Raw genomic sequence first — 26,137 nt, forward strand, 5'->3', positions numbered from 1 at the left:
ACAATGGGGAAATGGGGAGTGGTTGCTGATGAGCTATGAAAGAAAATGTCTTTGTGGTTTAATTCTACCTCTAGATTTCCTCAATTGTTATGCACACTTTGAGAATATATTTCTTATTCTATTAAGTGAAAAGTAGGTGTGAATTACAACATGAAAGCAGAAAGAAACAAAAAGACTTTTTAAAGCTTTTTAGGGGTCAGTCCTCTAGGTCCTTTTTTCAGTCCTTCAGTTCTAGAATCTGTAGCATAATAATCGTGTTCTGCCTCTCTTGTACTCCTAGATATTATTATAGCACTAAGAACTATAGGTTTAATAGTAAAATAATAATTCTTGCTCATGCAGATAGTACCATTAGCAATATCAAGTCATAATAAAGAGCCCAGAAACGTATATATGTGAGAAAGTCAAAAGGCATTCTTCCAGATGGTAAAAAAGAGGACAATTTCCATTATGTACGTATATGCCAGTAGCGCTATACACCTGATGCTGTAGCTTCTGCCCAAACAAACTTTAATTTTGATACCCAATGTTCAGATAGTAAAGGTCAATTTGACTTTTCTTATGAGACAAAAAACAGCTGAATGCTGTGTTGGAGCTCTGAAACCTGATGATTGTACTTTATTATAGCTGAGTAGACAGGAATTAGCACTTTTATGAACAGTGATACTGATCATCAATTCCAATTCAATTAGCTGTACCTTAGGGGAAAAAAAATCATAAATAAAGATGGAATACATTTTAATGGTTTTATTTCATGTTTGTAGACCGCTGCAAGCCTGTTAAAAACCCCCACAAACCTACAAGAAAATCCTTAAAATCTAATGTATACTACTAGATTAGGTATGCTAACACCTTCCTTCTGCTGAGTGAGCTATTTAGACAGGAGCACTCTGAAGACAATGTATTACTTAGTAGGGGTAGAAATAGTGTGCTGAAGAGACAGCTTGTGCTTTGGCATACTTTTGTTCACACTTTATTTATATTTTCCCACAAGGTTTTATAGCAAGTATGTGACTATTTCAGAGAATCACCAAATCACAGAACGGTCATGGTTGGAAGGGATGTTGCCAGGTCACCTGCAGCAGCGCCCCTTCTCAAGCAGGGCCATCTAGATTAAGCCACCCAGGAACATGTCCAGATGGCTTTTGGACATATGCAAGGATGGAAACACCACAACCTCCCTGGACAACCTGTGATCACCTCCAGTGTTTCAGTTTGAGCCTGTATTTTCTGGTTGTTCACCACAAAAAGGGCCTGACTCTGGCCCCTTTGCATCTTTACACCAGGAATTTATACAGTAAAATTGTGTCCTTCTCCTCTCCTGACTAAACAGTCCCATAGAAAGCTACACCTCATAGAAGAGATGCTCCAGCCCTTCAGTCATCTCAGTGACCCTTTGTTATACTTGTACTGAGGAGACCAGAGCTGGGCACAGCACAGATCTCAGTGTTTTTTCTCTTGCAGCTTTTGGTAATTTAAGGACATTATTCAAAAAAATGAACTTTGGCAGTAGTCTAGATAAAGCTTCTTTATGTTTGGGTGTTTGTTGCAGTTATCTATCTTTAATAAAAACATTTGTCGTGTTTGTAGAATTTGAATACCACGAGGACAATTATATTGATTCTACTAGCAAAACATGGGAGCACATTGTATCATTGATTTTGTATGTAATAAGGTTACAATGGATAATTGAAAGGAGAATTTAGCCCATTGCCTCTGAAACTTAATTTTCTTCCTCCCAAGCCTGCCTAGGCAGACCAGCTGGCTCCAGGCAGGACCTATTTAAGTGCAGAAATAGTGTTAAGTCACCTTAATGTGACAAATGGCAAAAAGCACTTTGTAAAAATTTCATTCAGAAACAAAATAGTGAATTGTTGAGTAAGGTTGTGAAATAGAGAGGTAGATCCCAAGTAGATTTTTATTTCATCTGCAAAGAGTTAAAAAACAAGTTGGGGATCTGGTATAAGAGGAGAGAGAGGAAAAAAAAAAAAAAAAAATAAAAGCAAAGATGGTCTAGTAAAAACTGCCCAAATTACTGTCTTTTTGGTGTTAATTAGTGTAAAAAACTAAATTTTGTTTTGATTCAAGTAAATCTTATGCCACCACTGTTGGTGGTAGCTTTCTCCTACTCTCTAACAAGATGCTTTTTCCTCATCCTTCTTTACATGTCTTGAAGAATGGACCCCACTGAACTAACGCACACACTTTCTTAGTGACAGCTGCCAAGGTGCTGTCAAAGCCAGCTGTCTCATTATTCCTCTTTCATTACATTTTCTTGTTACTCCTTGTACATGGGAGAAGAACCATATTAAAGCATTCCCTGTGACTCGGTTATAATTGCACCCTCTGTTAGTAATTGCTCATCCATTCAAAAGCTTTGCTGCAATATTTTGAAACAAATTGACATCATTCTAGTTCTGCAGTTAATCTGCTATTCAGAAAGGCATAGCAGGGGGATGTCTTATTGCTGTACTTTCTATGCATGGGTACTTTGGAAAGAAAATTAGCTTTGGAGACACTGTTTGAACATTTTAATGAAACCATTATACCTAGGAGACTGTAATTTCTAGATTTCAGTCTGATACCAACTACCCCTGTTTATAGAATATTGTCATGCTCTGGTCGTGCATGTTTTGATTTTGTGTTACATATTGTACATATTTTACTTCAGTGTGCATAGGAAATTTGACATTTTATTATGTGAAGTGATAGAAATGCATGAAGAGATTTAACTGTCATACTGTCAACTTATATGGAAACCCTAATGGAGAGACATTATGCAAAGCAAACTCTCTGGAATGTTATGGTCAGGCTTTTGTAGAATGGCTTTCTTTGATGCTGTAGCATGTCAAAAAAAATAATGTAAATCCCTAAATTGAAAGACCAAAAAGACATCTACTGTCTCCTTCCTAACAGAAGATCTTGTTTCTCTCCCAAATATAACTATTCACACAGAAATTACAAAGGGTTAGCCTGAAATACAGAGCAGCAACGTGTGCAAGCAGCATTAAGAAACAGGAAATGTTTGTCTAAGTATTAGTATTTAGGAGCAATAAATATCATTGACAAAAAACCAAGTTTGACTTGAATTTTAACATTGCCTGACTATGAAGAGTGGGAGAAGTACTGACAAATGAATATGAATGATAATTTTTCCAGACAGCACGTAAGCAGCGTTTTGACAGTTAAGGATAATCACTATTTAAAAAAGCATTTTCTGCCAAATCTTGATTTGAAAGTGAATGCAGTTTGAAATTTAATATTTCCCTGCTCCACTTCATACCCTGACAATAAAAGCCTTGTATGACTTGCTTGCAGTTTTGTATTCTGAGCTAATGACATATTGTCAAGGCTATAAAAATTAAAATTATTCTTCACAGTGATTTTTGGTTGTTTTTGTTTTATTTTGCTTTGATTTCTTTTTCCTCCTGAAGATTTCCATTGTGTTTATCACCACTGTTTTCTCTTTTGTGAAAAACTTTCTTCTTCCACAACCTAAGAAAATAGAGAAGGAAATGTGCTATATGTCAGGACTATGGCCATTTTCTCCCCTCAGTTCTATCACCTGAGGGCAAAATATCAAGAAACTCAAGGAAACGTTGAAGTGTTTCCAAAACCAAAGTGCTGTATCACATAGCAGCAATACAATCACATCCCTTCTTTCTGTGCTTATACATCAAATCATACAGCTTTCACAATATGTTTTTGCCATTCTGAGAGTCAATATAAATTTTAGAAAGTAGCATTTAATTTTTGAAAACAAGAATTATCTGCCTACTCTGTTTAGCCTTAGGCCTGCACAAAAATAAACAGACTGATGATGGTGCCAAGGTGAATAATTCATCTATTATCCTCAAAACTGAAATGAGATTTTTGTATCCTGTGTTTTAGTCTTCTTCTTAACTCTTCTTTTGTCAGTATGGTTTTGGTGGCAACTAGTTAATGTTTAGTGCTATCATTTTTAAAATTGCAGTGGATATTAAATAGTATTTCATCAGGAGTTTTTTATGGATCATTTAATTAAAAAGTTTATGTAGATTTGAGACTGATCTTCTACAAGACCAAGTGAATATAGAGCTAATAATTTATATGGAGAATTACGTAATGATTTCTGTCCTAAAAAATGAGGCAAATTTTCATTAATAACAGTAGAACAATGCAAATTGTTAATTTTTAGCCAATTGATTATCACTATAATGTAACCTGTCTTCTAAAACATGAATCATTTTATCTAATATTATTAAATTTATCTGTGTTTGCATTTATTTTCTGGGCCATTCTTCTACCAAATCTGTTTTATGTTTATGCAGCTATGGAATGGTCTGCCCTTTGCAATAGATAGAATTACTTGATTTCATTGAATTGTTTGTAAAAGTACAATTAATTTTTAGCCTTTTCATAATTGCTCCCGAGTAAACAAAACTCAGATCAGGAAACAATCCATTTATGAAAATCATATCTATAATTTCTGTAATTACAATTTTTTTACAAAGCTTGGTTATCTTTTAAAAGAAGAACTGCACTTAGACATTTCCTTAGCTTGTTTTCATTTTTAAAATTTACATTGAGCACAAATCTTTCTGCAGTGAAACAAGCATATGCTGTAACTGAGAAGTTCACTCAGAGGGCTCTTCCAATTTTCCAATTGATATCTGAATATCTGAATTTATAATACATTTATTTAGGTATGATTTATTTGAACTGTAGCTCCACTAGAAATTAATCCAGATTAACTGTATGTGCTTCAGATATCTTGATACTCAGAAAAACATTTTTAACTAGTAAAAACATTGAAGGAGTAGAGGAGTAGAGGGATAAGGGGACACCCTGCAGCATAGTACTGAAACTTAATTTGTTCTGTTAAAGAGGACACAATGATTAAGACATAAACTCCAGACTACTCTGAGAATATTGACTATAGAGTCAACTAATTTAACCTTGTTGCAGACATGTAATTAGTATTGATAGAAACAACTTAGATCTCATTTCACTTTTTATAATTTCCAGCAAACTGTTCGGTTTTGGATGTTAGCTTAGTCAAGGCAGTATGACTTGAAATTATCATATTTATAGCCTACTGCAATGGTCTTCAGGATTAGCTTTGTTTTTAAAATATATCTGCTAAAAATTGCTTACAATAAGTTACTATTACTAAACATGGCTATATATTGCCTAAGTGTGTCTGAAGTAAATGACATTAAAGTTAGTTGTTAATTTGCTAGAAATTTTATGTGTTTTATACTTTAAAGAATTTGGTCTTCTCTGTGTTACTATGTTTTCCCACGTCTTAATTACAGAATATGAATTCTGTTTTCTTATTATTACTGAAGCATTTATATAAAATCTTGAAAAACAAAAGGCATAGTTGGAGGGTATACAATATTTTTTCCATCATTTTAACAAGAGTTTATCCTTAATATATCTTCAATAAAATCTAAAAATATTCCTCCAGAAAAATATCTCAAATAGTGACTAGGGCAGGTAACTGTAGGGGCTTATTTAGGTGATAAATCTTAATTGGCCTTTACCAAAACAAAGATTTTAATTTTCTTCTCCTAACATTGGAATACAGCTCCAAACATACCTCTACCTCTCTCCATTGTGGAAGTAAAAGAGATGTTTCCCAAACTGATGCACATTTATGATTCTTATTAGTTCTGGAGCAATGCAAGAAATCTGAAAAGAAAGCCCAAATTCTTTACCACATTCTTGAAGTAGTTGTATATATTAAATTTTTCTATGCTCTCTGTCTTGTATATCAGAATGGTTTCTGCAAATATAAAAAATCCCTTCCCTTTTAACATTCCTCTGTAACAGAGAGGTTTGTACATGCATACATATATATACACACACACTCTAAAATAAAAGCTTCATAACATAAAGCACTTTTGATTCCAGGAAATGAAAGTACTTGTTTGTGGAAAAAAAAAGAGCAGAGAGGAAAAGAGAAACTCTTTTCTGTTTCCTCTGTAAATAGGCACAGAAAATGGCATTAGTTAGTCTGATGATCAGCATGGGCTCTTCACTGACAAGGGAATGCTCCCTGGCTCGTCTTTGCTTATCTGCTGTGAAAGTGCTCTCTGTGCTGTTCTTTAGGCTAAACTGAGGTCCCCTATAAGTCTTATAAATTCTATTTATCATTACTTTCTGGAAGGTAATGTCATAGTCTTACACAGCAGGGCTTTAAGGTTAGGTAATTTCATTCCAGAAACAGATGGGACCCACAGGACTAGGTCTAGCGCAGTACAAATCAAGTCTAACCAAAAAAGTGTGTGTGCTTGGGGCTGTGGTATGTGGCAGTGTAAAATCAAATTCCTTGAGTTATATTAAACCTAACTTGAAATCAGCCTTTCACACATATAAAAATTTTTGAGGGAAATATATATTTTTACATGGGTAAATTCTCTATTTTTATAAACAGTATATTCATAACTATCCATGCAATTATTATAGTAGGTAGCATATTTCTGATATTCAATCAGATGTAAAAAACCCTTGCTGATTATACTAAAACATTCAGAATATTTTAAATGCTTCTCAGATCTACAGACACAAAGAATCTATGATACTATGAATCAAATAAACTCATGTGCTTTTAGTAGGCCTATGAGTGTTCTGAATGATGAGGAGAAAATAATTTCTCTTTCCTTAATAAGGATTAATTTATTGATGATATTCTTACCTACTGGAAAATTTTGGGCCAATATGAAGGTAAAATACTGCACAGTGTTTTATGCTATGCAGAATTTTCTTGAGAATACAGTATGGTTCTCAAATTTTTTCTTGTAAAGATTTTTTCTTTTCTTCCCTACACAATGCCTTTACATTTAAATATTTGGCAGTTAGTACTTGTGCTGTTTGAACAGCCATAATTCAACAATTAATTACTAATTACTGCACTTAGATTTGCTGGTGAGGTGATTGAATGTAAATTACGTAATCATATTAATATGTCTATGAGGAGAAAGCGGGGGTGTGGGCAGATTTACTGGAAAATTAGTGTACTACAATTGTGGGAAAAACAGGGGAACTGTTATGTGCACTGTCACTTTAAACATAATTTTGAGAGTCTTCACACAGAGAGTGTGCAGTAATGAATAGTAAAAGATAGCTGACATCATTGAACAGATAGCATCTAAGAGTGCAACACAGCAATAAGGATTTCTGCTGTAATGCCTGCAAGGAGAGCCCTGTGATTGGTATTGAGTTGTGCAATTGATTGGTCATCTGAAGCAAGCTGTCCAGAGTTCATATATTGCTGAAATTAAAGCAAGGCTTCTCTTATTGACTAGATTAGGGGGAAAACAGTTGGGAAGAATAATGAGAATAAATGCTATAGCTGAGCATCAGTAACATCATAAATAATGCAATCAATAAATGACAGCATCAGATGAAGACCACTTGAGACAGCAGAAGTTAAGATACTAATTTGATGGTTGGAAGGTATGGAGGAACACTCACAAAGGCAAAAGGAATGGCAAAGATAGATCCAAAACTGTCTACAAGTAAAAGAGGAGTACAAATAATGCTATGATCCAGCTCAAGTAGAAAAGTATGCTTCTATGGGTATCACATACATGTATATATATATATATATATATATGGAAGATACAGAGTCCTAGAGAAATTAATATATAAATAATAGCAGGTAAAACTCTGAAATGGAAAACCTATTAACATTCAACTTGTAGATATGCAAAGTATCTGATAACAACACTGAAGGTAGTTAGGGTTCTGTGTGCAATTTGTAAAAGCAATGGTGTTACTGACATCACTGGAATCAGTAGGAGATCTACCATTGACAAATAACACCAAGTTAACTTGCAGACTGATTCTCTATTAAATCAGTCACCATAGATATGCATTTGGTGGTCAGGCTGCTTATACAAGCGGAAGTAGCAACCTGAACAAGTGCAAAATGATAGTTCACTGGTAATCATAGAATCACAGAATGGTTTGAGTCGAAGGAACTTTAATGACCTGCTCGTTCCATCCCCTCTGCCATGGGCAGGGACACCTTTCATTAGACCAGGTTGCTCAGAGCCCCATCAAACCTGGCTTTGACCAATCCCAGGGATGGCATCTCTACAGCTTTTCTAGGCAAACTGTTCCAGTACCTCAAAGTAAAAAATTCTTCCTAGTATCTACTCTAAACCTACCCTTTTTAAGTTTGAAGCCATGTAAAAAGTCCTGTTCCATCTCTCTTGTAGGCCCCTTTTAGGTACTAGAAGGCTGCTATAAGATCTCCCTGAAGCCTTCTCTTCTCCCCGCTGAAGAGTCCCAGGTCTCTCTCTCTCTCTCTGCATAGGAGACAGAGAGCTGTGTGGAGAGGTGTTCCAGTTAAGAAAAGCAAAACTAGAAACAACTTTCTTGCCTCATGCAAAGAAGCGAGCAAATGTACTAAAAAGAGCAGCGTGTTTCAGTAGCAGGATGGATTTGACTTTGTTACTGGGGGAATGTAGTCTCTGATCACCATGAAGTGCAGTTTAACTTTACCCGGTTAAGAGCTTAAACAACTTTAGAGGTCTGAGAGAAATCAGTGTTTAATTAGACACTAGATGTCATTCTCTTGTGATTTTGTAAACTAAAAGTGTAAGCCAGCTACAGATTCCATCATCACAGCTCAGTGAATGTAGGACAAAAACAGATAGGGCAAGACCACCCTTGTTTTCCTGTACGATGAACAGACTCAGAGATGATGTGATACGTGACAACCATGTGATAACTTTCCCATGTGATAGCTGCTTTTGTAGAATTTTCTCCATTATCTACCCAAGACCCTTGAAATCCCTCACAATTCAGGTCTGTATCTGTCCCATATATTGCTATAGGAGGGTAATATTGGAGTTTCTGGTGGGAATCTTATGCACTATTCCTCAAAAACCCCAACATTATAGCTCTTTAAAAATGCTTGTTTATTAAAAATGTGAATGATTAATGTTTTGGAATGGGCAGATGCTGAAGTGATTCATAGTGTGTATAAAATGATAATTGACAAGAGAAATGAAGAAGACCACAGGGATGAAATAGAAGAATAAATGTCAAAAACAATGATGAGATTGTGGAACGTTAATACAAATGAAAAAAGGAAAATATTAGCAAAAAGCTGAAACATTATGTTCTGAAATACTTAACTGAACAACAGTCCTAATGAAAGGAAAAACAGAGTTATTAAAGAACTCCCAACTTTAAAATTTGGTTATTAATCAAATTAATCATCGTCTCCTATGCAACGAATACGAGAGCTCAGCCAGGACACACATTCTCCTCCTGCTACATCTTCCTTCAGACAGCAGCTGGGGCTGATGCGGTCAGTGCAGCCTCTGCACACCCTTGCAGCCAGGGATCAGAGAAGGCCATGTGTGTGTGGGCTCAGCCCACATCCCTGCATCCACGAGGGAGCAGAGAAGGGGAGGGAGGTGGCTGCAGCATTTGGCTTCACTGGCCCTGGGGTGCTTGGGGGGGCTGGTAGGCAGAGCAGCCTCCCTCCTGTGCTGGTGCAGCAGCGTGTAACCCCACAGGTAAAGCCCAGTCTTGCCTGCTAGGCTGTACATCTGCACTTATGCTTAGGGTTTGCACCTCATTTTCAAAGCAAAGGAATTCTGTGGGAAAGGCGTTTTCCCAACAATCATGTTTTTCACATTGTTCACTTTAAAGAGTAGCTATTAGCCAAGATGGTTGGAAGTCATTTACAATGGGATTTTTGGAAAACTGTAATTCTCCCCACAGGAAAATAAAATTATTTTGAATAATTCTTGCCTTATTGTGTTGTGTTGGATATGATTTGTTACTAATCAGGGTCTACATTTGCTTATTCTTTGCTGATGTCCCTGGTTGGAGTGCATCCCCCAGGATCACTCTCATCATTTTTTTCTGCCTGTGAGAGCTGCCTGCAGGAGACATGTCAGAACTGTTAAGAAAACCAGAAAAGAATGCAAGCTGAAGCTAAAATGAAATAATTCAGTAGCTAGGAAGGTATGATATAGTATTAAAATGAATTGTACAGGAAGTATTCTGCTGAAGAACATTAAAACCCCATTTTTTGGTTTAAGATAGAAAAAAATGTCACAAAACCATGCCATTGCTTATAACATCATTTTTAGGAACTTTTTTTTGTTTGTTTGCTTTTTTTGCTTCCTGATGTAGTAGGGGAAGTATGTATGATGTAGATGGGGAAGCATCCCATTCAACTATGGAAAAATTCTGGTAGAACTAAAACTGAAAACTAGGATATATATAAAGAAATTGTTGAGATGGTTTGAAGAATGGGATTTTGATATTAGTTGCTACCTTTTCATATATGAACACAGAAAGAGGCGCACACACACACAATTTTATTCCTCTTGATGGTGTAGCTCTGGGAAAACTGTGTCATTTAGACTAAACTCTTGGGTGATAGGAAAGAAAATGAGTATATAACACTATAAGTGAAAGTCAATTACCCTGAATTGGGGAGTTAGGGAAAAAAAGCAGATTATTTTTCCCACTAGCCTCCCAAAGTTAAATTTTTCCTCTTAAGCATACCCTAGCTTTTGGCAAAGATTTTCATGAGGTCTTTTAGAAAATCCTTGTGGCATAGGATTAAGCCTTGTGTTTTAGCCTGCAATTTGATTTGATTTGATTTTCTGTTTGATATTCCTTTGTCAAGGTTTCTCTCTGAATAAAAGGGTCCACAAAAAGTCTTCCCAGGCTAGCATACAGGTCCTGATATTTTCAGAGTTTTTTGGGTTTTTTTTTTAGTGTCTTGGTTTGTTTTTGTTTTTTTTTTTAATTTTCAGGGTTAATTCAAAACCTAAAGGAAGTGTCAAGGTGCATCCACATGATGTTGAAGACTTACATATATACACAGAGTAAAAATGGTTTTGTCAAACAATCTAGAAATGAAGCAGCCATGTGAATTCATGTACTGCTATGTGATAATGTTCATTGGGCCAATATATTAAAAAAATAGAGAAATTATTTATGTACTAGTATGAATTTGAAATGGATATACACTGATATGCAAATAGTAATCTAAGCTAGCTGGTTGGCTTGAAGCTAAGGAAAATAATTTGTTATTCACAGTGCTTTGGCACTATATTTACATAGCCTTAATTTTAAACATTTTGCAAACCTTTCAGTCTTTTCCAAATATTTCTGTATATAGGTTTTTACTGGGATGAAATTTTCTTCATAGTAGCTTGTAGGGTGCTAAGTTTTGAATTTGTGAGTAAGATGGTGTTGGTAACACATTGTAAAGCTTTACTTTGCATATTCAACTGTCTTTATTTCATCCCAGGAGATTTCTCACTTTTACCTACTGATTCCATTCTCCATCCCACTGCATGGAGCAAGAAAGTGGCTGCTCAGAACTTGGAGACCTACCAGGTTTACACCATGTATGCTTTGTAAATAGTTTGTGATATTTACTAGGCTGATAGAACTAAATAAACTAAAGCAGTATTTCAAAATAAGTTCAGTATTACTGAGTTGTAAACAGTGTAGTCAAGACACTCACTGCTACTTCTAAGAGACGAAGAGAAAAGTTATCCTTTCTTATTATTTATTATTAATAGATAAGTGAAATAATGTAGAGTACTTGCTCACACTTACTTTTGTACTACTACTTTTACAAATATGCAGGAAGAAAAATTTAACAGAATTATCTTTCCTTTGACACCTTTAATTCTACTCTCTTGTTCTAATGATGGTGATTTGAGCATGTTGCAGCATATGTATATATGCTCTGTATTAACTACATTTTCACATTACCACAAATAACCTGATCTACTGCAAGTGAAAAAAAAACCCAAAAACATACAGGAGAAAATTAAAAGCTTGAAAATACTTTCATTGTGGTTATTTTTTTTTTAAAGTGTGTTTTTTCAGTGGTATTTTTGGTGTGTCTAAGTTGTGTGGTGTGGTGAAAAACCTGCAAATTCCAATTAACACAAAGGGAATAAAAGGTGAAAGATTTGAAAATAGAACTCTGTTTAATTTTGGTTTTTTCAGCTAGCGAGTTTCTTATAAGTTAATGGTTGGCATATTGAGTTGATCTTAAAATGGACTACAGACTATTTTTATATCATGCTGGCAGTATTACCAGTAGAGGTCTAGTATGCCTGCTGCAATATTATTCAGTGTTAAAGTGTGAGCAAATACTTGCATAACTGTGATATGAAGTTTGGGCTTTAGGTTTCTATCCATGCAGCAAATGCTATTGTGGTAGAAATGACAGCTTTTCTATGTTTCCAGATTTTTGTGATTGCTCTGTTCTTCTCATCCATATGTAAATATTATGAATGCCAGGATTAACTGAGAGGTGAGGTAGAACTGGATGGAAGCCCGATTACCTGATGCCTCCATGAAGTTAAGACAACAAAATCAAACCAGGAAAAAAGTTTCTGACCCAGAGGGTGTTTGGGCACTGGAACAGGCCCTAGTGGTCACAGCACCAGCTTGGCAGAGTTCAAGAAGGGTTTGACAATGCTCTCAGGCACAGGGTGTGACTCCTGGGGTGTCCAGAGGAGGGCCAGGATTCTGATGAGTGTCCTCCATCTCATCATATTCTATGATTCCATGAAACCCAGTCAGCAGATAAAATGCTCAACAGAATGTTTCACATTAATTTCATCGGTTAGGCTTTTATACTACTTTTTGGCTATACTTTCAGTGGTTTTTGATATACAGGTGCGCCACATAAACACAGATATTATTGATCAGGACTAGGTGTGTCAGGAAATTGATACACATTACTGACAGTGAAAACTTTGATTATGAGCAGCATGCTGGAACAGAAGCAAAACACTTCTGTTGAGGTGTTCTTCAGTAGACTTGGCAATGTATAATATACTGTCTTAACTAAGCTTTAAATCATTAGGAAAGCATCTAAATTAGTGCCTTGACTACAAGCAGCCCTAGTTATCTCATAGTTTCCACTGAATCACTTGATGCCTTCAACATTTGGGAATATGTCTCCTAATTACATGCCAAACTAGAAAAATTATTAATACATTTTTAAAGGAGACTGGAGTTGACATTCTCATGGTCTAAAAAAATCTGAAACACAGATTTTTTACTGATTTAAAATGATAGTGGTGTCACTGGATAAGACAGTTTTGACATAGCTAGTTTAAGATTTCTGATAACATGTACTATTTGATCTCATGGTTGTTGGACTCCTAACGAAAATATTTTATTTTTCCATGATCTGGTGACTGCAGAAGTCTCACTTTTGTATCAGGCAGCTAGCATTTTATTTTCAGCTCCAGGAGATGGTGTGGGTAGGCATCCACATGCAGCAAATGCTGCGTGCTCTCTTAAAGCAGGTACCCGCTAGGTAAGAGAGGGTTGTCCAGCTGAAAACTACAGGAGCCTGATGAAGCTTTTGGTATCCCTGTTACCCCCTGCATTTCTTTCCACTCTTTCCAATGCACTAATCTATTTCTCAAAATTATCTCTCAAGTGCCTCCAGCAAGCTGGATTGATTTTGAATGAGCTCATATGTCATCATCTCTCCCATTAACAGTAAGGACACCATTCTCTGAATCAGGCTGTGGCAGATGTAATCTACACAAGCTGCTTGTCCCAGTCTTTCCTAGGATAATACTTTGTTAAGGCACATTGAAAATGAGGTGAAGCCAGCACTCATGGCTTTGCTAAAGGCAAACCATGTCTGACAAACTTGGTAGCCTTCTATGGCCGGGTAGCAGTGTTGGTAGATGAAGGAAAAGAAACATATTTCACCCACCTGGACTTGTTCAAGGCATTTTATACTTTCTGAACAATAGCCTTGTCTCTAAATTCTGGGGTCATGGATTTGACAGCTGGCCCAGTAGTTATGTAGGGAATTGGCTGGGTGATGGCACTCAAAGGGTTGCAGAAAATGTGTCCATGTCCAAGTGGAGACCATGAAGAGTGGTGTTCCTCAGGGATTAGCACTGGGAGCAGTGCTGTTTAACACTGAATTCTTAATACTTCTTCAATTTCAGTGAACTCTAGCATCCTCACATACTATATTTCTTACCAGCCATAAGTCTCCCTCAAAAAAAGCAAAATTATGATACAAAGATTAGGTCATAAGGGTAACTAATAAGACATTATAACTTAAGCTTTCTCCATCCCACAGTTTAGAGTTTTAGATTTATCATCAAGAAATATATTATTTTGCATTATTTTTCTTGTGTTCCTTAATGGTGCTCTTCACAGATTTGGAAACCATGGAGCTAGGTGCTTCTGTACATTATTGCTTCTCTTTTTAGTATTGTCACTCTATAGAAAATTCAGAGTTGTGTTCAAACTTACTGTTTCACCTGGAACACTTACAACTGTGGAGGAAGTAAATTTTAAGGAAGTAAATACCATCAGCTTTCGAACTGGTAAAAATTGTCAGTTTTTAGGATAAACCTCATATTTTGTAATTGTGTATGTTGCCTATCAAACTTTTTTAAATGCAAATAGATAGTAAAAGTATTTATAGTACAGGATTGTGATATTTTAAAATTTATTTTGCATTTGGTAAATTATTTTATATATATGAATAATTCTAAGATTTTTAGGCCTCTACGTCAAAGTCTCAAAGTAGAAGGTGATAAATCTGGCTATAGAACTGCTGTAAAGAAGGGTATCAGTAATACAAGACAAAGAATATGGAAAATTAGTGCATTTTTTTAAGCAGAAGTAGTAAACCCATAGGTGTTGTGAAAGGAGAGATAGAGAGGAGAAAGGAAGCTGTGGGAGAAACGGGGTGTTGAAAAAGCTGCTTGATTTACGTGAATTTTATGACAGCAGTTTAGATTTTAACAGGTTGCTTATGGTTGCCCAGAATGGGATCTGTGTCTTTTATGAGAACTAGCAACACCATTCCAGTTTCAGCACACTGAACAATTCCCACCTTCAAATTTAGATGGGTACATATGTTAATTCATAACCATTTAAGTACACAGCAGTAATGAGTTTCCTGCTAGGTTAATTTGTGTCATATTCACTGTAAACACTTGATATCTGCTGGTAATCATTGTATAAAAGCCTGAACAACAGCATGATATTTCTCAGGAAAGTTCTTTAATTATCTGGGGAAAAGATGATCATTAACACCTTATTTGGTGTTTCCTTGAAGTAAGCAGAACACACGCTTAAAAACGAAGAAAATAAAACAGTTTGGGAACATGTCTGTTGCAATATAATTAATCATGTGCCAGAAAGAGTCTTTAATAACATGATGTGAGCTGCCTGAGACAGCTGGCTGAGCATCTAGATTGCATTGGCATTGCTTATTAATTTGACTGTATCATATGGTAAAAATAAGGCAAAAAATATTTAACAGTAACTTTATTAGACTTAAAAATTATATTGAATTGATCTATCTAAAATCTATCACCGAACTCTGGGTGAAAGCACTTTGTAAAAATATATTTGCAGTTTAAATGGTTGTACTTGTTTTCTGGATTGTTTGTAGTGGATTGATGATACTCTTTTCAGACTTGGCTTTTCCCCATTGAATGTGGTGAACATTTTCCTATTGATTTTAACTGGAAGATACTAGACTTTCTAGCATGACTGCCCCTGTGGAACACTTGGCCAAAATCAATTAAATACTGTGAATTCAGTTAAAGGATTGTGTTGCGAATACTGGGGTTTTCTATCTTAACACAGTGCTTTAAAACTGGATAAAACACATTTGAGAGACTATTTCAGTAATGTTGTTATTGATATTTTGATGTAAAATACTGTTGTTTACAGTGAATTGTTATTGTCTGTTATGCAAGCAGGTAGTGAAAGACTGCAATTCTGTCATTCTCCATTTGGTTTAATGTAGAAAACCTGAACACAAATGTATTATGTCATTTATAGGGAACACCATTAAAAAACCCTTTAGTAATGCTTAAATAACCTTAAATGCCTGTAGTTGAAGCATGTAGTTTTAAATTTGCTTTTGAAGAATAGAAATGTAATTCTTGGTGGAAGGGCTTTCCTAAAATTTCTCAGCACACCATTTATATTTTGTCATGCAGAAGTGAGAAAACTGTCATCCAGTCCCAGAGCAGAGAGTGAACACTTTTGAAAGAAATGAGAGGCAGGAAATCACTTGCTCGAAGAAAAGAAACAGGAGCCCATCATGGTTGAACAGAAGGGGTATATTTAAATTTAAATTAAAAAAAATTAAGGAACAGTTATTTAAATGTGATCTTCCCTGCACTTTACCAGAAGTTGTAAATAATGTTATAAAGGTGATGGCAAAATGATGATAATGGTCACTTATAGCATCCAGTAAAGGTCTGGTGCTCTTGGTGATTACTTTCTCCATACAGAAAGACAAGAGATATTGGAAGATGTCAAAAAGCAATCATTGTCACCATCTGAAAGAAGGAAAGATAAAATCAGACTGCAGAAACTACAGTGTACTGTTTTTGTTGACAGTTCCTGACAAAATCTTGGCCAGATTTCTTATTGACTGCTCTGCATGCCGTGTCATCTGTTATGTTCTGCCTGATGTACATTCTGTGACTTCAGAACCAGTGATGTGCATATCAAGTGTTGTTTGGTATCTTGTCAGCTGCAAAAAAAAAGTAGGCAACATGTTGACAAAAATACCCAGCACTGTGGGTAGGCCTAGGTAAGGGCATGAAAGTTTTAATGCCCAAAGGACTTTACTGATGTCTTGAGCTTGTTCCCTGAAATTGTGATTCTTGCTGGGGGTTATGTATCAAGGTTGGAAATCACTGAAAAGCTAGTGTAGCTTGTTATATGAAAGAATGAACATGTTGTTTAGGAGAATAGATGCACAGACACCTGTGAAATTGATATCAGCAGCTGGAAGACTGACAGTAGAGTAGCACAAAGCATTTGGAATAGGAGTAGCTAAAATCAAATTTCAGAAGCAAGGTGAAGATGACATTCAGTAGAGACAAAAATACCAAGTGCAGCTGGCAGAAATTCCAGTCTCCTTCCTCTATCTACATAACCAGTGGAGAGACTCTTTGAAGTCTTTTAGCTTGAAGATGAAGCCATTGACAAAATTTTCTTAGATTATGAAAGACAACAAGTGTGGCAAAAAAAAAAATCATGTGGGTGATTTAAAGAATATTTGAATGACCTTTAGGTGAGTGACTCATATGGAAAACAAAGAAAATAAAAGTTTGAGCCCTACAAAGTATCTGTTAGTGAGAGTGAGTAGTTTCTTCTAATAAAAGACTTCAGTGGAGAAACTCAAGGGATCAAGGTATGAGGAATACTTCCAGAGAAACAATACAAATCCAGATAGTAGAAGCATCGATAAAAGAATACATGTTATAGCACAGTAGATTCAGATATATAGTTGCAGGTAATGTGAAACTCCCTCGATGTATTTAGAGGCTGTCATTCTCAGAAGGACAAAGAAAACACACACATCTGCCTGGTGTGTGGCAGTTGTACTTCTCAGCTGATGGTGTTGCCTAACAAATTTGTTTGTTTGAGAATGGCTCACTGGTGGCGGATCCTCTGGAAATGCTCCACAGTGACATTGCAGGAGGAGGAGTTACAGCCCATAGGTGATATCCCATCAATATTCCAGTCATCAGTACTGTTGTGAATGACTGGTAGCTTCACACCTGGTAGTGTAGCTGTACCAGCCTAGAGCGCCTTGGGGCAGCCTGCTAAAAATTAGGAACAATTGCTACCTGACCTTAGGTGGCTACAGTGTAAAAAGAAATGTCTTCATAATGAACCAGAGAATAAAACAGGGATCAAAGCTTATAAAAAGGTAGTTGTGAAACTGAAGCCTCCTCCTTCATGGTTTTAGGGGAAAGCCTTCAGCTTCACTCTTGTTTACAGACAATTCTTACCAGATCAGCCTCAGGAACAGCAAGAACATTGGTTTGAATTGTATTGAAGCCAGATGAGCTTAGTGTGAGATATTACTCCAGATTTGTCAGTTTAAACACAGTTTCCAAATATTTCTAAATATGTAGGCCTTCAACTCTACCTCACAGCCTATTTAAAGCTATTTGTCTTAGCTAAATATACTGCTTCCTATTTGGGCAGTGTAATTAAATTTGGTTTAGGTATAGGGTATCATTATATCATAATTTTGAAGGCTATATTATAACTACACAATAATTTTTTGTAAGAAGATGAAATTACAAAAGTTGAAATAGGAATAAATATCTAAAACCATAGAATTACAATAAAGTTTCTCAGAGACATATATATTAATTCAAGTGACAGAAGCTGTCTGAGCTTAAGTTACATGACAATATTTTTCTGGGTTTGTTTTAAACAAACATACAAGCAAAGAATAAGTATATGGAAATTTCAAACAATGCTAACAAATATTTTTACCTCAAAATCAAGAGTAAATTTTGTTGGATAGTCAGGCTGGTGTTTTCTTATGTCATTTGAGGCATCTTGCCTGTCTTCAATAGCACAATCATATATAGCAGCCAGAGTAAATGGGTACTCTACCCTTTTTTGGTTTCAGATTTAAGGCTAGAGGTATGTATATGCTGTTCCACATATATATCTATAATTTAACTGAGGAGCTTTTGCTGTGAACTTTGCGTTCTGCACCATCTGTCACTGCCTACTTTCCTGTTGCAGAAGATGCAAAACCCTTTTTTACTCTCCATGGATTTCCTAGAGATCTCTCACAGTCCTCCAACACCTCTTCATCTAAATAGTGCCTGCTAGTAGTTTTCACTAAAGTCACAGCTAGATATAAGTCAAATGCAAGCATAATCCCAAGACTTTCCCTTCTAAATTTCTGACACTGTGGTTTAGGGAAGAATTCAACCTTTCCATTCATATCACCTTGTACAACAAAGTAAGTATGAAAATCTGATATTTTTATTGACCTTGGCAGGTAGGGTAGGGTGAAATGCATGATTTTGAATGCTATCCATTGCTGTTGCTCTTTTATAAACAGCTCTGAATTATTGCAACCACTGTAAAAATGTAATGAAACACTAAGTAAATATATACATTCTGCTTCTTAGGACATTCGATGGTTTTTAGTCCACAAACAAGCTCTACTTAAAAACTAAAAAGCCAACCAACCCACTAACAAACCCTTGGGAAATCAGTTCTGTCTTGCAAAGTCCTCTTTTCCAAAGAGTCCTATGGAGTTCTGTGTAGCATCAGACCTTACAGCCACAAAAGGGCAAGGCAAGAAATTCCCACGTTGCCCACAGAAATGCCAGGACTTCCTCCTTCCTCTGACTCAAAGGGAGATGGAAGGCTGCAGAAGCAACAGAGCCAGATAACCTGTTGTCTGTGACCTGTGGATGGGCTTGTGATATGTGAAGGCAATTCATTGGTGTTTTATGGGGTTCTTATTAATTCTAGTTAGATTCTTTGGCTGGGGAAACGTTCTGGTTCCCTAAACCTTTGCAATGTTTGCATGGGGAGTAATCTGCAGGACAGAACTAGACCTCACACTGCACATCTGGCTTCATGATTTGGGAAGGACAACAACTCCTGACTGTTTCTTAAAGAGTTAATGGATATCTAAATCTCACATATCAGCGCAGCTTAATAATTTGATAGCTCTGATATATATAGAAAGGATCTGACCTTTCAAAGCTCAGAGTGTATGCTTCAACAAGAAAGTGTCTGGGAATTCAACATTTTTAGGATCCCACTGAAACAAAAACATTCTGATCTGTTCTGATGAAAAGTGTTGTTTACAGGTATGTCCTTGCCATGTCCCAAATTGTTTTTCTTGTGTTACTACAGAATTAGGGAGAAGTGAGAGAAAAACCTAAAATATTTTTTTTTTCCCCCAAGAATACACAGTCAGTACTTAAAATTAACTTGTGGACTTCAGATCCTCAAGCAATAAACCAATATTTCTCTCTCTCCCTCTCAGGTTACAATTGAGAAGTTAAGCTATCAAAGATAAAATTAAAAATTCGTATTTGCTTAATTGCAAGATACCTTTATGTGTTGGTTTTTCTTTGCTTGCCTGAATTAAAAATATTTTTTCAATGCAAACTTATTCAATTTGAAAATAAAAAAAATAGGTTTCCACAATGAAATTATTTTTTCTCTAAGAGAAATTACATCCTTAATGTCTAGTTGTCCCATATATCTATAGTGATACATGTCTTGAAGAAAAAAAAATAAAAAAAGAAACTTGATTTTATAATGGCATTCCATGAACTGGCACAACTGTAACCTTGTCTGTTACCCAGCAGCTGCTGAAAGCCCTGACAATATGTGCTAAACAAGACTATGACCAGTATTAAATCTCTGGTTCTTCCAGCATCCCAAAGGAAAACTTAATGTAATTTTTACATAAAAATGCAGTTTGCATATTTTACTTTAAAAATCTTGTTTTTCATGTATGTTAAAATATGTTTAATCTAGAGCTTCAGCCTGTCTGTGCTGCCTTCAAAAATTCAAATTAACACTTGCCTTCATAGTGAGGCTATCTACTATCACACTGTCAGTATCTGAAATTACTGCAGTAAAATTTGGAGTAACAGTCTTTCTTTTTCAAGGAAAATACTACAGGTTAATTGTCAGGGAAGAATAACTTCAGCCTCACTTGAGCATTCCTCAGTCTACAGTGTCTATAACTTCTGTACTTCCATCATTACATCCTGTCTTATCAATCATTGCTGCGGCTTTCTCCGTGGCATTTAGTCAGGTGTTGTGCCAGCTGTTGAACACATATCATGGGAAAAAACTCCTGTTCTGTGGGAATCCCAGAAGTTATGGAAGCTTGTAAATTACCTTCTGAATTAGGACCATATGTCAAACGTTTGTAGAGGTGTGCATACAATAATAGTGAAGAATTCATAAGTTTTTTTGAGCCTTTACAGATGCGTGCATGAAACAATCTTGAAGAATTCTTGTTTTTTAAACACCAGGGAGATCTTGAACCATAAAATCATCCCTGTGAAACTAAGGCTTTTGGCAATAGCATTTCCCCTGTTTGTCAGGGGAAAAATAATCATCAAACTGCTTTGAAATTATATTACAGTAATTTTTCAAATTATTGAAAATATTCCTAAAAGTAGACCTTGAATATCAAATTTGAGTGAAGAGTTATTTTTATAGGGATCTAGCATACATTTCCAGATAACAGGACTAAAATTGCCAATTTAGCCTAAGGGTTAAAAATTTCTTCTATTGATGTATTTTCTGTTGCTCTTTCAGACATTAACTGACCCATGTTTTGCTTGGGAAATTTATATTCATAGTACACAACTCACGGAATTAATTAGAATAGTGAAACCTCTCCAGACATACTGAGTATTCTTGAGGTGAAAATAATCATAATACAGAAAACTACCTATTTAAAATTGAAAACAGACCAAAGCATTAAGCTGAGTACTTGCAGATAAGAAATATAAGCAAACATAAATATATTAATAGCGCTACACGCATGTCCTTTATCACTCAAGAGTTATTAATACATTTTAAAAATGTTGTTTTCATCAAATTCACTAAAACTTTTGCATGAATACTAACTATGCCAATCCCACCCCCAGTTTAAGTCATCCCCAAACTATTTATGAATCTGTGATGAATTTGTAGGAAGGCATCAAATGGAAATAATGGGAAGAGGTGAGAAAAACGAGCTGTGGGAGGTGTAAGATAGCCATGAGATTTAAAACTGTGCCTCCCGTAGGAGAGATCACTGTGCATGTCTTGCAGAGTATGCTAGCTACAAAAATAGTTTGTAAAAGGGAATCTCCTCTGATAGGTATTTTCTGAATCTGATGCTCCATTTTCTTCTTCTCTTTTTCCCCCTTTTTTTTTTTTCCTCCTTTGCCCATTATTTTGCTTGCTTTTAGTGTTCCAGAAAATGCATTTTCTAAGGAACAATTTTGGAGAATCTTGTTTTAGTGGAGGAATAAGGATTCTCAGTGATTTTTTTTTCGTCTTTTTTTTTTTTTTTTATTGGAAGACAAATGAAAAATATATGCTTGTGAAGTAAACATGGTGGTTTCTAATTTCTTATTTTATATAGGTGTGCTCTTTGAGAGGCAAACAGGGGATGGATACAGACTGTGATTGATTTAGTCAGTATCAAGTGCCCAAGAATAAAGCTTGTAGTGCTGACTCTTCTCTAGGTGTGCAGATCACATAAACACCATTACTACATTGCCCCATTTTTGTCACACTGAAGATTGCCATGGCCACAGCATATGAATGCTTCACAACTGCTAATTAATTTCTTTTCACAGGACTCTTGAGGTAGCACAGTTTCCTTGTCCTCATTTTCTAGAAATGGAACTGAAATACAGAGGAATTAGGTGCTTTGTTCAAGGTCACAAAGGAAGTTGGGACAAAACTTGGAATTGAGCCTAGCTCAAAAATTGTGCCTTAACTAATATATCACTTCCCTCCCCCTGAGGTATCTATGCAAAGGTAGTCACAACACAGCTCTTGGTGAATCAAAACTCCTCCACAAATAGCAAGCAAAATTTGAAAGTTTTAGCTTCAGTAGGAGTACCACTACTTCCTAAGTAAAGGAGATATTCTTGAAATGTTCTTCAGAAATATTTTGAAATTTCTGCCTGAAACGAATTAGACCTAAATGAAATCATAGAGGGTTTTTTTGTTGGTGGTGTTTTTTTGGTTTTATTTTTAGGATTACAGGATTAGGATTTAGGATACACTGCTATATTTTTGTTACTATTTTTATCATTAATGGTATGCTCTGGTCAATGATTCTCAGTCTCAATTCTTCTTTTTTCTTCCAGAACCAGTTGTTCTATCTCATTTCAATGTCAAGATACACCATCGAAAAGTGTGTTTATCCCGTTGAAAATTTACAAGCAGATTTGTAGCTGGTCTCTGCAAAGCCAAAAGATCTCAAAGTAGATGATCACAAGAAAATAAAAGTTTTTCATTGCCTTTTCTTTAAATGTTTTATGTTTTGTGCATTAGTTAGATCCCATAGTTTTACACTGAAGTAAAAGAGGTGGGATATTCTAAAGGTATCATACTGCTTTTCAACAGTATCTAATGTCTGAAACAACTGTATTATCAGCGAATAACTGGACTGAATGCATGCATCCACACTGAAGGTCCACTTGCAGTGGCTGGAGGTCTTCTATGTTATAACAATAATCTGGTTTCTAAACAGACAATCTGAAATTTGTGATTGAAAATTCTCACTTTACTGTAAAAATCAAGTACAATTAAATGAAGGGAAGTATTTTAATGTGTAAAATTATTAGTAAATGCACTGTAAAACTAGTAGCCTGGTCAGAATAACTTCTTGTGAGTTATCTAAAAAAGCATGGCAAGTAATTTTTCCACCTTGCTCACTCAGTGTACCTCCTGATTTAAGCCACCACTACTGCAGTGGTAGGTTTAGAACTTTCTTACCATTCAGCTACTAACCAAGGCTCTAAAATTTGTGTATACTGTTATGCATACTGTGAATGACTGCATTTACACCTGTAAATTCCTGAGTCTGTACAATATTTTTTACTAAAATCACCCTGTTACTGAGAGTTTATCTAACATATCTCAAAAAAACTTCCGTCTGGTTTCTGCCACTACAGATAACTTGTGTCTTGCCCAAGGTCTTCTGAAAAGTGAAACAACCTTCAAAAATATTTGTTTGTGCTGGAACTTTGTTTTGTAAAAGATGATGAAGTAAGACTTCATGTTTTTAACCAATGAGTTCACATAGGGTCATTTTTTAATTAGTTACCTGAACATTATTAGAACAATTTTTTGTATTATGTAACATATTTGGCCCCAAATCCCCTCGTAGCCTGTTACTTTTCCTATTGATCAAGCCTTTCTCCGCAGATTTGTACAGTGAATTCTGTGCACTGGAGCCATCTCTGTATTTTGGAGTAGATTGAAAGAGACAGGGCAGCCGCTGCAGGTCAGATCTGCTGGGAGATCTGCGTTGTCATAATAAGCCAGTTTCTCAGTAACTTACAGCAATGAAGTTCAGAGGCAGCCAGCTCTAGCAGCTGCTGAGCAGACTAAATATTGATTGGAAGGGAAAAATGAGGGAGATGGTGACCTTCTATTCAGAGCCTGACAAAAGTGTGGTCGGAATGATGCTCTTGCTAAAGCAGCGCCTTCCTAGTTATCCTGCATAGGAGCGGGAGGCTGCTGTGCTTCCTTCCTGCCTCAGATCTTCCATTGCTGACTTCTGACATCAAGTCATTAACTTTGTTAGCCTTGCTCCTCCCTTGGAGTTTCCTAAAGGAAAGAAAGAAATTCTTCTCCACTTGAGCCTCATCAAAGTCATGAGAGTCATTTGTAGTCAAAATGAAACTCCCTCAAGCCTACCTGTATTTTCAGCAATTAATGGGGGAAGTATTTACCATTCAAAAGGCTTTTGCTGTTTGGATTTCCTCCAGTTCAGAATCAGCTCTATCAAATTGGCCAGTGCAATTTATTATCTCCTCAGGGACATTCAGCTGTCCCAGCTAACCTTTCCCAGAATAGATCCAGCTGTGTCCTTCTGGACGAAATCTTTCCACTCCCCCAAAAATGCAGTCATTGTAAGGATGTCCTCGACAGAGCTATTAAAGATACCCTTAGGCCCAGCTCTGCATTAATGACCTATAGCTCATGACTTCCATTTCAGCTGTATATATTTTGATGTGAGGGTTAAGAAGGATAGCATAGGTTAAAGTATAGCAGCAAGATCTCCAGGGAAACAAAAGTGCAATTATTCTGTAAATGGCAATTCAGAATTAATGGTCCAAGAAAATGACTTTGCAGAGAAGTTCAGCTCCCATGATTTTATTTGGAATTGACAGCAGTTGGAAGACAGTCCATTACATGACAACAATGCCTCGCATTTTTCTTAACATGTTTAATCTAGAGATCCTGAAATTTTTCTGTGTCTTGTCACAGTTTTCTAAATGCTGGCAGTGAGAAATCTGGAAATGAGTTTATTCTGCTTGCCCAGAGTAATGTGTTCAGCTGGTGGCTACTAGATGAAATTGGAAGAGAGGCATCCTAGTTCCTTGGTGTAAAACGAGCTTGTTCTGACAGGTACTTCACTGATTGTGCTTTGAGCATCAGTGGTGAAAAATTAAATTTATGATAGAAGTCAGTGTTTTCAGGAAGTGCATTTTGCCTTAAATCATGTAGAAGTTCTGTATGGAAATATATACAAGAGACGAAATAACCTCATTGAAAGAATATATTAGAAAACATGACAGGAAGGGAAATTTATTTACCCAAGGCATAAGAATGGTCCTACCTAATAGAAATATTTATGTAATATTTAATGTAATTTTGCATATTGCATGTAGATATCCTCATTAAGTGAACATCTTAAAGATAAACAAGGGGGGAAAGCCTACATTAAATTATTACTGTCCAGTTTAAAAAGTCAAAGAAACTCTTAAGTCTAACAGATTATTGTGTTAAAAACTAAAACAGTAAAAAAATAAAAGAAATATTCCTAACTGGGCTGCTGGAGTGGAGGGTTGGTTCTCCATTGACAGAAGATGGAGTTAGCACTTCAGCCTGTTTAAAAACACAATCAGGTGAGCAGTGTAGCTCACAACGATTAATCTGTTTCAGGTGTATTTTATCAGACAGGCTACAGCCTAAATTAGGCTTGTTACTTATCAGGCTTTTCTTCAGAAACTTGTATCAGGTTGTTTTATGGCCACGATTTTAATGCTGCCTCCATGACTATATTTGTTGAGTGAAGACTTAGGTTTTTCTGTTTGTTTTTAAAGAATTGAAAAGCAAATGTGGGTATGCTCAAAATCTGTTGCTGCTTCGGCTTTATCCTTCCTTAGAAGGGGAATATCTTTTTTCTTAGATGTTCATTTTTCAGGATGATCCTTTTCAGTGACCTCTATAATTTTATGAGAATCTGTAAGTAGATGTGTTACTGGTCAAGACAGAAAAGCTCACACAAGAACGTTTTATCCTTTTGATTGTTCAAATCCAAGGTGGACAATTTGATGTTGGCTTATTTTGACTGCAGTTTTACCAAAACACCACCAATAAATGGTTAGACATACTTTCTGTGAAGGGTGTTAGAACTCTTGCTTAATGGTGATTGCTTTCTAAATCTCTGCATGAATGTTGGTAATTATGTAGACCCATGTGTATAAACTTTCCTTTAAAGTTTGGTTTGGATTTAAAAATCTATTTCAGCCTAGAGAGAGGGAAAAAGATATCAAAGAGATAATATTGTAAATTCTTGATCTGTGATCTTTGTTAT

The 26,137-nt window shown here is 35.9% G+C and overlaps 1 protein-coding gene and 1 long non-coding RNA gene across 2 annotated transcripts in view; one reads left to right on the forward strand and one right to left on the reverse strand.

Annotated features, from left to right (window-relative positions):
* Positions 1 to 26,137, forward strand: part of NALF1 (NALCN channel auxiliary factor 1) — a 434,728-nt gene that overhangs the window by 62,100 nt on the left and 346,491 nt on the right. The window lies entirely within an intron of this gene.
* LOC147654078 (uncharacterized) lies at positions 22,255 to 24,446 on the reverse strand. Its single transcript, XR_015285440.1, has 2 exons — positions 24,232 to 24,446; positions 22,255 to 24,141 (listed from the first exon to the last, which is right to left on the reverse strand). It is a non-coding gene; the product is annotated as an uncharacterized LOC147654078 (long non-coding RNA).

This window comes from Cyanistes caeruleus, chromosome 3, assembly GCF_971803275.1.
Source record: "Cyanistes caeruleus chromosome 3, bCyaCae1.hap1.1, whole genome shotgun sequence".
Classification (NCBI taxonomy): domain Eukaryota; kingdom Metazoa; phylum Chordata; class Aves; order Passeriformes; family Paridae; genus Cyanistes; species Cyanistes caeruleus.